At 35.5% G+C, this 13,192-nt stretch overlaps 1 protein-coding gene and 1 non-coding gene across 5 annotated transcripts in view; both read right to left on the minus strand.

Moving 5' to 3' along the window:
• The window catches only part of SPOCK3 (sparc/osteonectin, cwcv and kazal-like domains proteoglycan (testican) 3), a 171,926-nt gene that overhangs the window by 78,675 nt on the left and 80,059 nt on the right, over nucleotides 1-13,192 (minus strand). The window lies entirely within an intron of this gene.
• TRNAK-CUU lies at nucleotides 7,553-7,627 on the minus strand. Its single transcript has one exon. It is a non-coding gene; the product is annotated as a tRNA-Lys (tRNA).

Raw genomic sequence — 13,192 nt, forward strand, 5'->3', positions numbered from 1 at the left:
TTTCTATTACACATTCACTGTGCAACAGGTCTGTACACTGTGGTTAGTCATACTGCCAAATATGCAGAAATTCACTGAATGAGTATCTAAACCTGTTTTGATAAACTTCATGGGAGCCAAGGGGAAAACTGATAAATATAAAACCTAGTTCAACAAAGCATTGTACCAGCCAAACTTACTAAAAGGTAGAGCAACACTCATGCAGCCTCCATTTTGGCTGCATATTGCTTGTGTTTGCCCTTATTCTTCAAAACTTAATCACATTTTGCAACAGTACTGTTGTTCCCCAAAATCTAGTTTTAATTTGTAATACTCTTTTATAGTGGCCAGTCTTCGCGAGCGAAGATTTGGGAAAGGTCATTAACCCTTCGAGCCTGCGCAGTGGATTTTTTAGGTGAGACACAGCGTGCGCTGAACTGAGCCCACCCTTTAATCCTGAGGTTCAACTGCCGGGGCCGAGCACGCTTGGACATTGGCAGTGAGGGCCCCAGGACGTAGGTTTGTTTAGAGTGACCTTCTCTTAGATGGATTGCCTCACAGGGCTAACGAGCTCCATCTGCCCGGGGGGCTGGGAATCGAACCCGGGTCGCACCCGGGTGAGAGTCCTGCACCCTAACCACTAGACCACCAGGGGCCCCTCTAATACTCTTTTACCTCTCTGATTAAATCCAAGGATTGTCAACAGTGAGTCTGGCTGGAACAAAAAAAAAAGTTCCCTTTGTAGTTAGGAAATAATTTAGCATTTTTGATATACTGTATGTGTTGGACTTTTACAGCTTGAAAAAGTTGCAATTTAAATTAATTCATAGTTGGTTTTACTTATTTGTCTGATTTTGTCATAGATATATTAAACTCACAGAGATAGATAGGGCTATTGATGTATTGGAAATAAACCAGTTTAAAACAAAGCAAAGCTATTTTCATTGGCATCTACAAATAAAACTATTTTTAAAACACAAACGATTATTTGTGGTATTGCCTGAAGTAAGAAAATCAAAGAGATTTAAATTGTGAGGTTTTCTAGTCTGCTAATTCACACATATAAATAGATCATTTTAAAGATGAAAATTTAATATAAAACAGAAATATCCACGATGAAATATCTGTACTAGTACATCACTGAAAAACAAATAGTCAGTAATACCACTAAAAGAAGTTTTACTAACTACTGTAATCTTGTCTCACAGTATTTAGTCTAGCATAAAACGAAAGTTCTGTTTTATGTCAGAATTATATTTCCCATTCTGTCTTTTAAAAAACCCAAACTCAATTCCAAAAAATAATCTGGTAGCCAAAAAGCTAGATATACCTAGTTCTTCTGCTATTAAGAAAGTTGGTAATGTTCCTATTTTAATTTGATTTTTTTCCTATTAATGTTCATAAACATCCTCAGTATAGGCTCTTTCTTACCTTTTCTTTCTCCCTTCCTTAAATTACTCTAATGTGAGTTCCACAAAGTGGTACCAACAGGATAATACATAATCTATTCCTTTTCCATTCAAGTCACTATAAAGCATCTCTTACCAGGACTTATTTCAGGTTTCAGACATGACTCTGTGAACATTAAGTCAGGCTGAGTGAAAACATGAAGTACTGTGATGGAGCAAAGTAACATATGAAAATGGAGAAGAATTATTTGAAGAGACAGAAAATGAATATATAAAACTACAAGAAAAATGCCAAAGGAACAAATCCTAAAGAAATAAAAACATGCTCTAAAAGGTAAAATAGCAATAATCAGTATTTATGTGATGGTGACATCAAGAGAATTGTGGTTCAGCTTTTAGGGCTTTGCTTAAACTTTGACTCCTTCCTTCTGAATCATGCAGAATTTGGAAAGTTCTCTGAATATTTCAAAAATTATTTCAAGCTGCTCAGAAAAACTGAAAAATAAGACATGTAAGGCCTCAGCTTTTGCTTTGCTCAGTTGCTCCTAGAGGGTCCACATTTTCATACAACTGGGGCCTTTGCTGGTGCCTCAGCTGGGCACCTCTGGTATTCTGCAAACTGTTAACACAACATTTATTGTGATTTAGATTACTAACTTCATCTTCAAAGTCATGACTGCAAAACAACAAATTCACCACTCAGCCTCAGAGCTGAACTTGTTTCCAAATACTTTGCTTTAGAAGACCAACCATAAATTCCGCTTAGAAATCCCCAAGTTGAAATGCACTAAGAGTGACAAAAAGGCTGTGGTTACATGGGGAATATAAAAGTAATCTATTGAGAGATGACATAAATGGAAACATATTTTCTGCCCTACTCTGGGGCAGAAAAAGCATTTCATAATTTGCTTGGGAAAGCATCTGCTTTCACAGGAGAAGATTTTTTTTTTTTTTTAATTTTAAAACTCCTGAGAGCAGACAGTGCTACTTTTTCTAGTGGCATTTTTCCATCTCTGCTTAATAGTTACTTCAAATTTTATTTTTATTGCAATCTTTATACGTTCAGGCATATATAAATTACTCTATCTTTTCATATCTGAATTATTTTGGTAAGAGAATAAATGTGGTATCTAATTGGACTAGCATCCAGTCTGCTGATCAAATAAAGAACTTCCTTTTAGACAGTAGCTGGAAAAGAACAGCTAAAAGGAATTTAACAGGAAAGTGATCAGAGGTAAAATTTACAACTGTATTGTCAAGAATAGTTTTGCTACATGCCAGAAAAATTAGCTGTCCTACCTGTACGCTAGCTTAGAGGATTGTTCTAGCTCTCCACACGCATTTCTCAACCTTCCTTTTAAGCACAATGTGAACCAAGAGCTCGGTGGTAGTAGTCTTTCAAAATTAAACAGGTTCCTAAAATTTGTTTAGAATCTGCTGCCTCATGCATTCTCCCCTTTCCATCATTATCAGGGGGTAAATGAAACTAACTGAGCAATGATTACAGAAATAAATTCCTGTCATAGTCTTTTTTACTAAGTTAACTTCAAGCTAAGTAACCATTTTCCAGTGTCTTTTCATCCAAAAGCCTCTTCAGGTCTTTGAACAGCTATAAAGTGTTTCTGGTATGTGTCCTCTCTCAAGGTGGCCTTACATAATACCATTATTAAATAAATTGTGAGACCTCACTCAAAATGATTTCTTAACATTTACAGACTATTCTCTTTACCATTCTTTAAAAATTTTCAAGTTTTGTTTGTTTTTATAAGTACTGCATTTGCATAAGTTTTCCAAGTCCTTCATAATGACACTTTGTGTTTGCTTCTCATTTGAACATATAGACATTGTTGATTCTAACAGAAATTACCTTGTTCTACAATTTGAAGATAGGAGAGGTGAATTAGAGCATGACAAAAATATTGTAGTGTAGGTAAAAAACCTCCAGCATTTCTACTTTGAAGTAAATGGTTATATGATGTCATATAACTTCTAGATGTCCGTACACTTCTAGAATATGAAAGAAATTCAGTTTTCCAGAAACATTAAATCTGTAAGGAAAAGGGCTAAAGTCATGCTAGAAGTGTTGCTATTGTTGGTTCTCTATGAAGGAATTTCATGGATAAGAAATGTAGAGAGTACAGAGGTCTCCAGCTCTAGCTATAATAATAAATAAGGGAACAGCAAGCCCTCACATCCTAATTCCTAACATGCAAGTTTGTTTTATGATATCTAAGATCATCCAGATCATCTTGGCTATAACTTCATACCTTTTAGAGATCCTAGTAGAATGCCTCAAAGGTGAAAAATCAGTCACTGATATCCTCGGGATATCACTTTCCTGTAGTCATATGTTTATCACTCTACTCCCCAGCTTAAACCTCCTCTGAAATAATCTTTTCTCTTATTTGCCTCTTCCTTGCACCAATGAGTCTGGGGTTGAAGAGGAGATAATGTCTGGGGCTATCTCTAAAAAAAAAGCCCAATAGCAAAAGCTTAGAACATAACTAGGGTTGAATCTCAGGATCAAAATTAGCTTTCATAAGTACGCAAATCTTGGTACAATAAACATTAACTGGAAATGAATGGGCAAGTGGTGAAGACAAAGGCAAGGGTCTTTGAAGGAGTTCTTCAAGAAGTGTAAGCGTTTTTTTTTTTAGGTGCCCAGATCTTCAGCTGATCATGAAATGAAGTAATCCCTGAATTACAATAAAGGCAATTATTTTAAATTTTCACACACATGGAGCTCTCTGGCAAGAAAAAGCCCACCTAGGTATATTCCTCTGTGACACATCTTTTCCAGAGACATTATTTCTAAGGTTCAAAAAGCTGTATTTTACAACACTTGTTATTTTAGGCTCTGCATTAAAATAATCTACAGCTAAGGAAAAAGGATAATAATTGGAAAACAGAACAGAAAAATTATGTCCTCATGCACCATCATGATTGAAAACATCAAGAATTAAATAACTTTAAATTACAGTGAAAATTAAGTGTTGATTACTACATATGCCCCAAGATGATAATTTTGGATGGCTTGATCCATAGGTGCTATGAACCAGTTCAGTGGTCTGTTAATCACTCTACTCCTTTAGTTAGCAGAGAAAATTGAGACTTCTTTTTCTGTGTGGTTTTTTTAGTTTGCTTTGGGGTGGTTTTTGTTTACTATGTTTTTCTGCTTTTTATTACTTTGTGGAACAGTCTAGGAGTTGCAAGTCTGTGTCTATTAGAAAAGTGTTACAAAGTAGGTATTCATCTATTGCTATTGTACCTGCAACTTCAGGTAACAGTCAATCTACAAAATTATGATATATCCTGAATTCTGTGCACTTCTGCAATCCTATAAAAACCAACACTCTACTACTATATAATGCTTATATAAATTTTACCTCCAAAGTTTACCCGCCTGTGGATGTTCAAATATATCATTGAAGGTCTGTATTTGACAAAAGTCTCCTTCAAAGGAATTGAACCAGAACATGCTGGAGTCACAGCTATTGTGACTGCAGGTCTCTTCAGGTACAATCTCTTCTTTGCCTCACCTAGAAGTTTTGTCTACACAGAATTAGAGTATTTGTCTAAGAATTCTGGACATAGAATCTACAGTGTCATGCATCTTGTGGATAATCTGCCCATGTCCAATAAAGCCAAAGCATCCCCAAAACCACTGGATAAATATTGCCTGAATTAAGGAAGTGGATGCCGCAGATTTAGGAAGCTTTAAATCCAGCCTCAACTATAGTGTTATTTTAAGAATTTATTATTATTATTATTATTATTGTTACTACTATTACAGAAATGCAGAAAGTGCATAAGAGTTTTAGGAAAAGTATTTGTATGGTGTAAGTGTTCCAATATGTAGCATTTGACATAATACAGAAAAAAAAAGATGCATTTTTTTAGGCAAAAAGGATCTCATATAGAATATATAGTAGTCTGCGGAAAAAGTCATACCTCTAAGTAAAGTATTACAGTTCTCTTCTAGCAGACTACAGCATTTATAAAGCATTTTATAAAACCAAACCCCCTTATATTATTGACCATGTAACAAAGACAAACATTTAGTGACTCCTGACATGCCTTCACTATCCTACGTACACTATTTCATTTCCAAAAGCAGTAATACATTTTACTGTAAAGTAGCAACATATGCAAATATTTCACTTCAAGATGACAAACATCTCCAGCTACTACAATTAATGTATTTTTCAACATTGTAAACCTTAAGTGTATTGCTCTATACAAATGGAAATTAGTACAACGCTTTCAGTTTCCTAAACACTACTCCTACTCAGTTTCACGCACTTTACAGTTTTCCCACCACTGGTACGTAAGAAATACAACAGATATATTCTGAACCTCTAAACACAACTCGTGAACCAAAACCTTCAAATAACATGAAACACATAAGAATTGATGCTAAGCAGTAATCAAATCACCTATTTATAATCAGATTTAAATTTTAAAACCTGTAAAAGAACCTGCCACATACAAGCATCCTGAAGTTCTATTGTATTTATATTATATAATATATTATATTGTATTACCAAGTGTTAAGAGTATTTCAGTAACACTGAAAGACAAAAAAAAACCCCCTGTAAACACACAACCCAACAACAAATTCCAAATTAAGCACTAACTGATTAGAAATGTTTGCATCAGCTAATTTGAAATTGATAATTTATTCTAATAAAGTACACTGAAAACTGATACTGGCAGCTAGTTTTTAAAGCACTATAAAAACAAATTACAAGCTTGACAGGTATTTTTAAGAAGGGGCATTGAACTCTTCCTGAATTGACTTTGCCTAATTTTTCTACTAAAGGAATATTCAAAGATTTTATTCTTATAATTTTGTATTATTTCCATGTTTATAGTAGTACATAATGCTTCTTATTGCTATGGACTATAATCACAACTTTACAGTTAAGGACAGAGAAATCATTTATAATAAGCATTGCCTGCATCATTCTTAATTTTTTAACAAAAAGGCAATCTTTTTAAGTATATTCACAGGAATACTGTAAGGGAAAAGACCATTTTAAAACAAAAACACAACAAAAGCTAACATAACATTTTTTATTAACAGAACAGCACATTAACATCCTCCAGGATTGGATAAAAATTGTACACTTTAAGAGCAATGCTTTCCTAGATAAAACATCACATTCTTTCCTATGATCTAGTTTATGACAAAAGTGTCCTAACTAACTGCTTTTCAGTGGGTGGTACAACTGAGAGTGCCTTCAGCCACTGTCAGCAAGACAAAAACAAATATTTCAGCAGGTATCCATTTTCCTTAAAAACCCTCAATCCTAATTTATAATCTCATTGTAGAAAGTAGGACACTCATGATCACAGAAAATTCATCATGCCAACTGATTATCCAGTGCAGGAAACTGAGAATCTGAACAAGCACTGGAACAGGTAGAACATGAGTAGGCACAGGACTTACTAAATTAACTGAAGTCCAAATGAATTAGTCCAGCACAGGACTCCATATTTGCCTTAAAAAAAGGTATATCATGGATTTTGAATTGGAAAAGTATTGTGGAAAACACGTGTTTTGCTAATAAACAGGATAGAGAAGCTCTGTTTAAGTCTCCTTTATTTAAAGTTTTCTTTGATCTACTACAAAACATATTACATACTAAGAAAAAAATCTCCAAACATTAAAATATTCATATTTTATATTTCTATAGACAAACGTTGGGTGGGGCAGTTTCTTTTTTTCTTAATTTCTTAAGGACAGCAATTTTTGAGTCTAAGTTACAACCTTAATAAATTGTAAGGCTGATATGGACAACACTGGTACTGCAATATACAATGCAATTTACATATGTATCTTCCACTAGTGTTAGCAAAAGTTCCGTATAGAGAGAATGAATTCCATTAGAGGACCCTGTTTTCCTCTAGCTGTGTATCCATATGTATGGCCAGTCTTCGCGAGCAAAGATTTGGGAAAGGTCATTAACCCTTCGAGCCTGCGCAGTGCATTTTTTAGGTGAGACACAGCGTGCGCTGAACTGAGCCCACCCTTTAATCCTGAGGTTCATCTGCCGGGGCCGAGCAAGCTTGGACAGTGGCAGTGAGGGTCTCAGGACGTAGGTTTGTTTAGAGTGACCTTCTCTTAGATGGATTGCCTTACAGGGCTGACGAGCTCCATCTGCCCGGGGGCTGGGAATCGAACCCAGGTCGCAGCAGTAAGAGTGCTGCACCCTAACCACTAGACCACCAGGGGCCCCATATGTGTATCCATAACTCCCCACTAAAATGAACAGACCTTCACAACATCTGCAAAACGTATGATACATAGTGTTAGTCACCTTTTTCCTTTTCTGATGAAATGAAACAGAGAGTAAAAAAGAACCTTTGTTTTCTTAATTTATTAAATTAAATTGCATAGCATATAAAAATCTCCAAAATATTCAAACTTTCACCTCTCTTAAGTCCATAAGAGTCCCAATTATTTTCTCAGCAAGTTCAATTAAGCTACAGCTAAGCAAATTTCCTTTTCAGTACTTTGTAGAGTGCAAGTATGATCACAATGCATAGTTACACAGTAATTGGACTAATCAAAGCTATATAATGTCAGCATTGTGAACGAAGTAGTGTTGCTCATTAGCCTTTTACAAAAGAATTACTATAAATTCAGCCTACGTGCAGCAACACTTCCTGTGCAAACAAACAAAGATAATGCAACAAGCTTGAAACACTGCCAAGTTGGCAGACTGGCAGCACAAATTATGCAAAGAACCAGAAAGCCTTCAGTAGATTCAATAGAGCTTGGAGGATAAGAATGATTAAGTGCTTCTGTGTACAACTACAAATCACAGTAATGAATCGACTAAAATTTCCAATAAGGGACTTAACTGCACCAGCTGGCCTTCTTCAGCAGCATTATAATGTGAAATGATGACATCCTAAATAGTGGCGTTTGCAACTTTCACAAAACCTGCTCAAAGCAAGTCCTTTTTTTTTTGCTTCAGTTTTTTGAAAGGCTGTTTTTTTTTTAATCATAATAAAGCACTGCAGTACCTAAAGACACAGAAAAGTTACAAAGCTATACTGTTCCTTCTTCTTTTCCTTTCTTTCTAACCAAATGAATCTTCCATGTCAGTTCTGACTCTCTTTCAAAACTGCTCACACTATTTAATATAACTACAGATTTGTAATTACAGCTTTTTTTCCCCTTTTTTTAATCAAAAACTTACCGGTAACAAATTGAAAAACCTCTTTCTTTTATTGTACCTCATAGTCCAAAGTATGATATTTTGAAAATCTGGAATACATGTATCCATACAATATGAACAAAAAGAATACATAGGCATGTGTACATATTTATTCATATGTATGTATGTGCACGTATGTATGCACATGTCCATATGTGCATTTTTATTCAAACAGGCCTCTCACATTTTTGGACTTTGTCACTTGTTATGCTTGGGAGCAAAATCTTAGCCACACAGTACCCACATCCATGGAAACAGAACAGGTTTTGGCTTGCTTTTCAGTAGAATCAGTGTTACTCTGAGCTTCTGTCACATCATCCAGGCTAATCCATCTAATGCTTCAGAGCCCAACACTCATCAGTTTCAAGCTCAGATGGAAAGTTTTCCTCAAGTTATAATACCAAGATGAACACATCTAGGGAAGAATTTCTGTTAATCTACCTCATATAAAAATGCATTTAGAATGGTTTTCCACATTTTTCAGAGAAACTGTAAGAGGGTAGGAGTTTGAGGCAAGATAATGGTCTAGTCGACCAATTATTTGAACTAAATCAGCACTTTAAAATGTCACTTAACTCAAAACCCTAAAGGAAGCTGTAACCAGATCAAGTGCTAGCACAAAATCTATCAAGCTATCCAACTCCTCTACCTTAATAAATTAAATTAGGTGATGTAACGTCTTTACCACTATCAGCTTCTGTGAGTCTATAATAAAGTGACGTTCTTTAATACACTTTAATAGTGAAACTGTGGTAACTTGAAGACTGAGCCCACAGGCAAAAATAATAGAAAATTTTTATTAATCAGTAAATTCAGGTCCTATTACACACAGGCTTGGGGCAGGGGACCATTGTCACTAAACTTAACTTCATTTCACAGAACTCTTAAGATTAAGTCACTAATTCTTAGAGAGTGAACTCTTCATCATTAGGCCCTCTATACTGCTCACCTTCTACCCAGCTGTGCAACTTATAGATGTCCATTCTGCACACTTCTCTGGAACCTGTGTTGTGGAGCTCTAATAGAAGAGCCACTATAATTTTTTGTTTCTTACTTTTAACTTAAATAAACGCTTTCTTATTATTACTCTCTACTCATGACTAGTGAATTCTCATTTTCCAGGTGATCATCATCTGTAACTGAAATGTTTTTACCATGATTAAGTTTTCTCTCCTACCTTAACCTTAATAAAATAGGGTGGGGCATTTTAGAATTGCTAGTATCATCAGAATCTGTTGCTGTTAATATTTACCGGGAATCAGTTACTCGTAAAGAACATCCAAAAAGATGTGCACTTCTACACAAGGAAATTATATTCTTCTTATGAACACCTTCCCTACATTACTAAAATGACATAGGTATAAGCTGCTATCATAAAGAAGGAAAAAACCAGTACAAAAAACAAGATAGAGAAAGGACTATAAATGACTGTAAGGCATAAAAGGTATAATCTGCAAAGAGAAAGAAAGTAAATCATAAATGAAGAGATGTTCTACAAAAGCAATGATCCCTTGTTTCTAATTCCCTACAGATTTCCTATACTTAATACATGAAATAAAACCTGGATATAAAATGCCTGAATTGTGTTACAATTGCTTCCTACTCTGAAACCTAAGAATAAATGATTGGAGAAGGTAAAAAATCCAATGGGAAGAAAAAGGAAGTTCAGTGTCCTTACACAAGTAAGAGCTGTCAAGTCTTTAAACATTTCTACTCCATCTTAACATGCTGTGGATATAACATGGCAGACACAAATGCAATCTATTTCTGCTGTAGCAGGAAACTGTATTGTTGATCGGCACATTTTACATAAAGTCATAAGAGCACAGCAGGACCTTCACAATGGGGGTAGGGTGGGGAATTCCTAAAAGAGACAGATCTACATGTGCCTAGAAAAAGTCCACACACCTTTAATGCATTGAATAATTTAATGCCTCTAAGGATTGACTGATTTCAGGTATCAAATCAATTTTATGCAGTACTTTTTTTGTACTTACAGAAGAAGAAAAAGAGACTGTTTTCTCAGATTCCACTAGGTTCACTAAGTACAATATTAGTCACTGGGTTCTAATATATCAAACGTGCTTGGCTTTCCCTGGAGCACGATCTTTGTCTCAAAACTGTTTCACAACTACTTCATCTTCAGAACTTAATTAGAACTTCACCTATACACTGCTTTGTTTCATACAGTAGCCTACGATTCACAGAATATTAGTCTTATTGAAAATTACAGTATGTGTCAATTAATATTATAATTGTCTGTTTCAAATCTAAAAGAAGGTTAACACACTATTCATCAGGACCTTAAAATCTGTGATACCTTGCTGTTGAATTAACTTTTCCACTTTCCTAAGCCTGCTTAGCTACCATCTTCCATGGCCCTAATGAGCTCCTACATGTTGTGGTGTCAGCACATATCCCTTCTTTCCTTGCTCAAAATGGTAACAAGAAGTACATGAAGATTCAAGGATTTATCTTTACCACCTGTTGCTCTGCATATACAAAAAGTAGACAATTTCTCTTAGTATCATGAAAATTCTGCCTGTGACCATAACATTCACATCAACATATCCCAGTATTAGTTTTCTAATATTCTACAAGTTGTATCAGTATTTGAATGAGGTATACTCCAAAGCATTTCACTGTTTCATGTAGAGTCTTTACAGGTTTTTTCCCCCCATAAAGCCTATCACTTAACCAATAAACTGGAAAGCACAAAGGGATAGAAAAACACCATTTAGCCAAAGGAAAAGTTGATGACAAACTCCCAAATTTAAAAGAAGCAAAGAAAAATTCTATTTTACACCATACTTTGAATTACCTGTTTATGATACAATCTAGTGCAGGCAGCTACTCCTTTCCCACAGCAATCCACATGGAAGTACTTGGATAAATAACATTTATATATACATTCTGCATGTTTTCCCCTCCTCAAGTACATCTTCTTTCTTTCATAGGATGAAAGAAGAGTACTAAGAGGGTAGCACACAGAACACAGCTTTCAGCCAGCAGAGATGCTATCTGCTACCAAAAAAAAATCTCCCGCCTTTAAGCATGCCCCCCATAATTTCTAAAGCTCTGGTACTCCAAACTACTCTCATGACCAATGATCCACAATACTTATTTCACCTTTTTGTCAAATACTATTCAGTCTTTCCAGGACAGTATATAAAGGAAGCTCTTGTCTGGGAATGCTATGGAACCGCAGAAGTGAGCTAGAAGAGAACTTGCCATCTTGGCAGTCTACCAGAAAAGGAAATGAGCCTTGAGATTAAACTGAGGGAAGACCATGATCTCAGCTGTCATGGAAACTGAGGAAACAGCAAAACCATAGGCTTGTCTGCCACATAACTCCATGAAAAGGGCAGTGATATGTAGTAGCTAGTTTTGAAACCATTCAAAGGCAAGCACACTGCAGCAAGATCACAGTGCTGAGATCCTCAAGCTAATAAAAAGGTTAATAGTTCTGAAAGCACAAGCAGAATCATCACTAAAGTGTGCTGTTCACATTAATTAATCCTACTGGGACCTTGTCATATCATGTCACTAACAGCCTTGCAGATGGCTGGGACATCCACCCATGCTTCACTATGTGGTACTGAAGTGCCCTCAGCAATCCATATAGGGCTACAATAGTTTGGAGATTGTACTGTACAGATAAGAACACCTGGGAGCACGGACTGAATAACAATGTCTACGCCCACCTGTTTTTTTCTGCAAGTCGATTTCTTACAAACAACAAAAGAAATTACTAAATTGATTTCTCCACTTGATACAATTATCAGAGATCACTCGTTAGCAACCTCTGTATTTATGCAATTACCTAAAAAAGGTAACAGAATTTATATACAGAAGTTTATGAACCAGGAAACAGGACTGCTTGGGAATGCTGCTACTAATAATAGATAATTTTACTATAAATCTGAGCATTTCAACTTGATGACAGCCCAGAAAAATCTATTCAGCTGTAACTGTACTTCATGCTTCTTTCTCCAGGGTAGTTCAAAGGTGCCCATAAACTTTTTATTTATCTTGGAGGTATGCAAAGTCTACTCTTCCCTGTCTGCCTCTTGAGGATCGTCTTTGACACTGTATCAATTCACAGGCTTAAAAATACTTTTTCTGCACAAGAGTCTTGGGAATAATCTCTGGAACATCTATGGATCTATACAGCAAATATGTCCAAATTGAAATCTACGGGCAAGTTCTTTTCCATGAAGAGTTCTCAGTAATTCATCAAAAAGGTCTCAACTGTTTTTCCAGAAAACACCTCCAGCTGTCTTTTCTTACTTATTTACATTATCCAGTCTTTGAAGAACACCACGTGTGCACACACACAAACTAAGCAAAAAGGAAAAATTACTGGGATTATATTTTGCAAATATTTATTCCCAACAGATTGTGCACAACTGATATGCTAGAAATGGATACAGGCACTTAATATAACTGGACAGTTGATAATATAACCATTCTTATCAAATTTTTATCAAGACTTATAAAGAGTGGAGTAGTCCTTTGGGAACTCTGAAAAACAGATGGCTCTGTTGAAAATCAATATACAAATTATAGATACCA

This window comes from Lepidothrix coronata, unplaced genomic scaffold, assembly GCF_001604755.1.
Source record: "Lepidothrix coronata isolate B3197 unplaced genomic scaffold, Lepidothrix_coronata-1.0 Scaffold13, whole genome shotgun sequence".
Classification (NCBI taxonomy): Eukaryota; Metazoa; Chordata; class Aves; order Passeriformes; family Pipridae; genus Lepidothrix; species Lepidothrix coronata.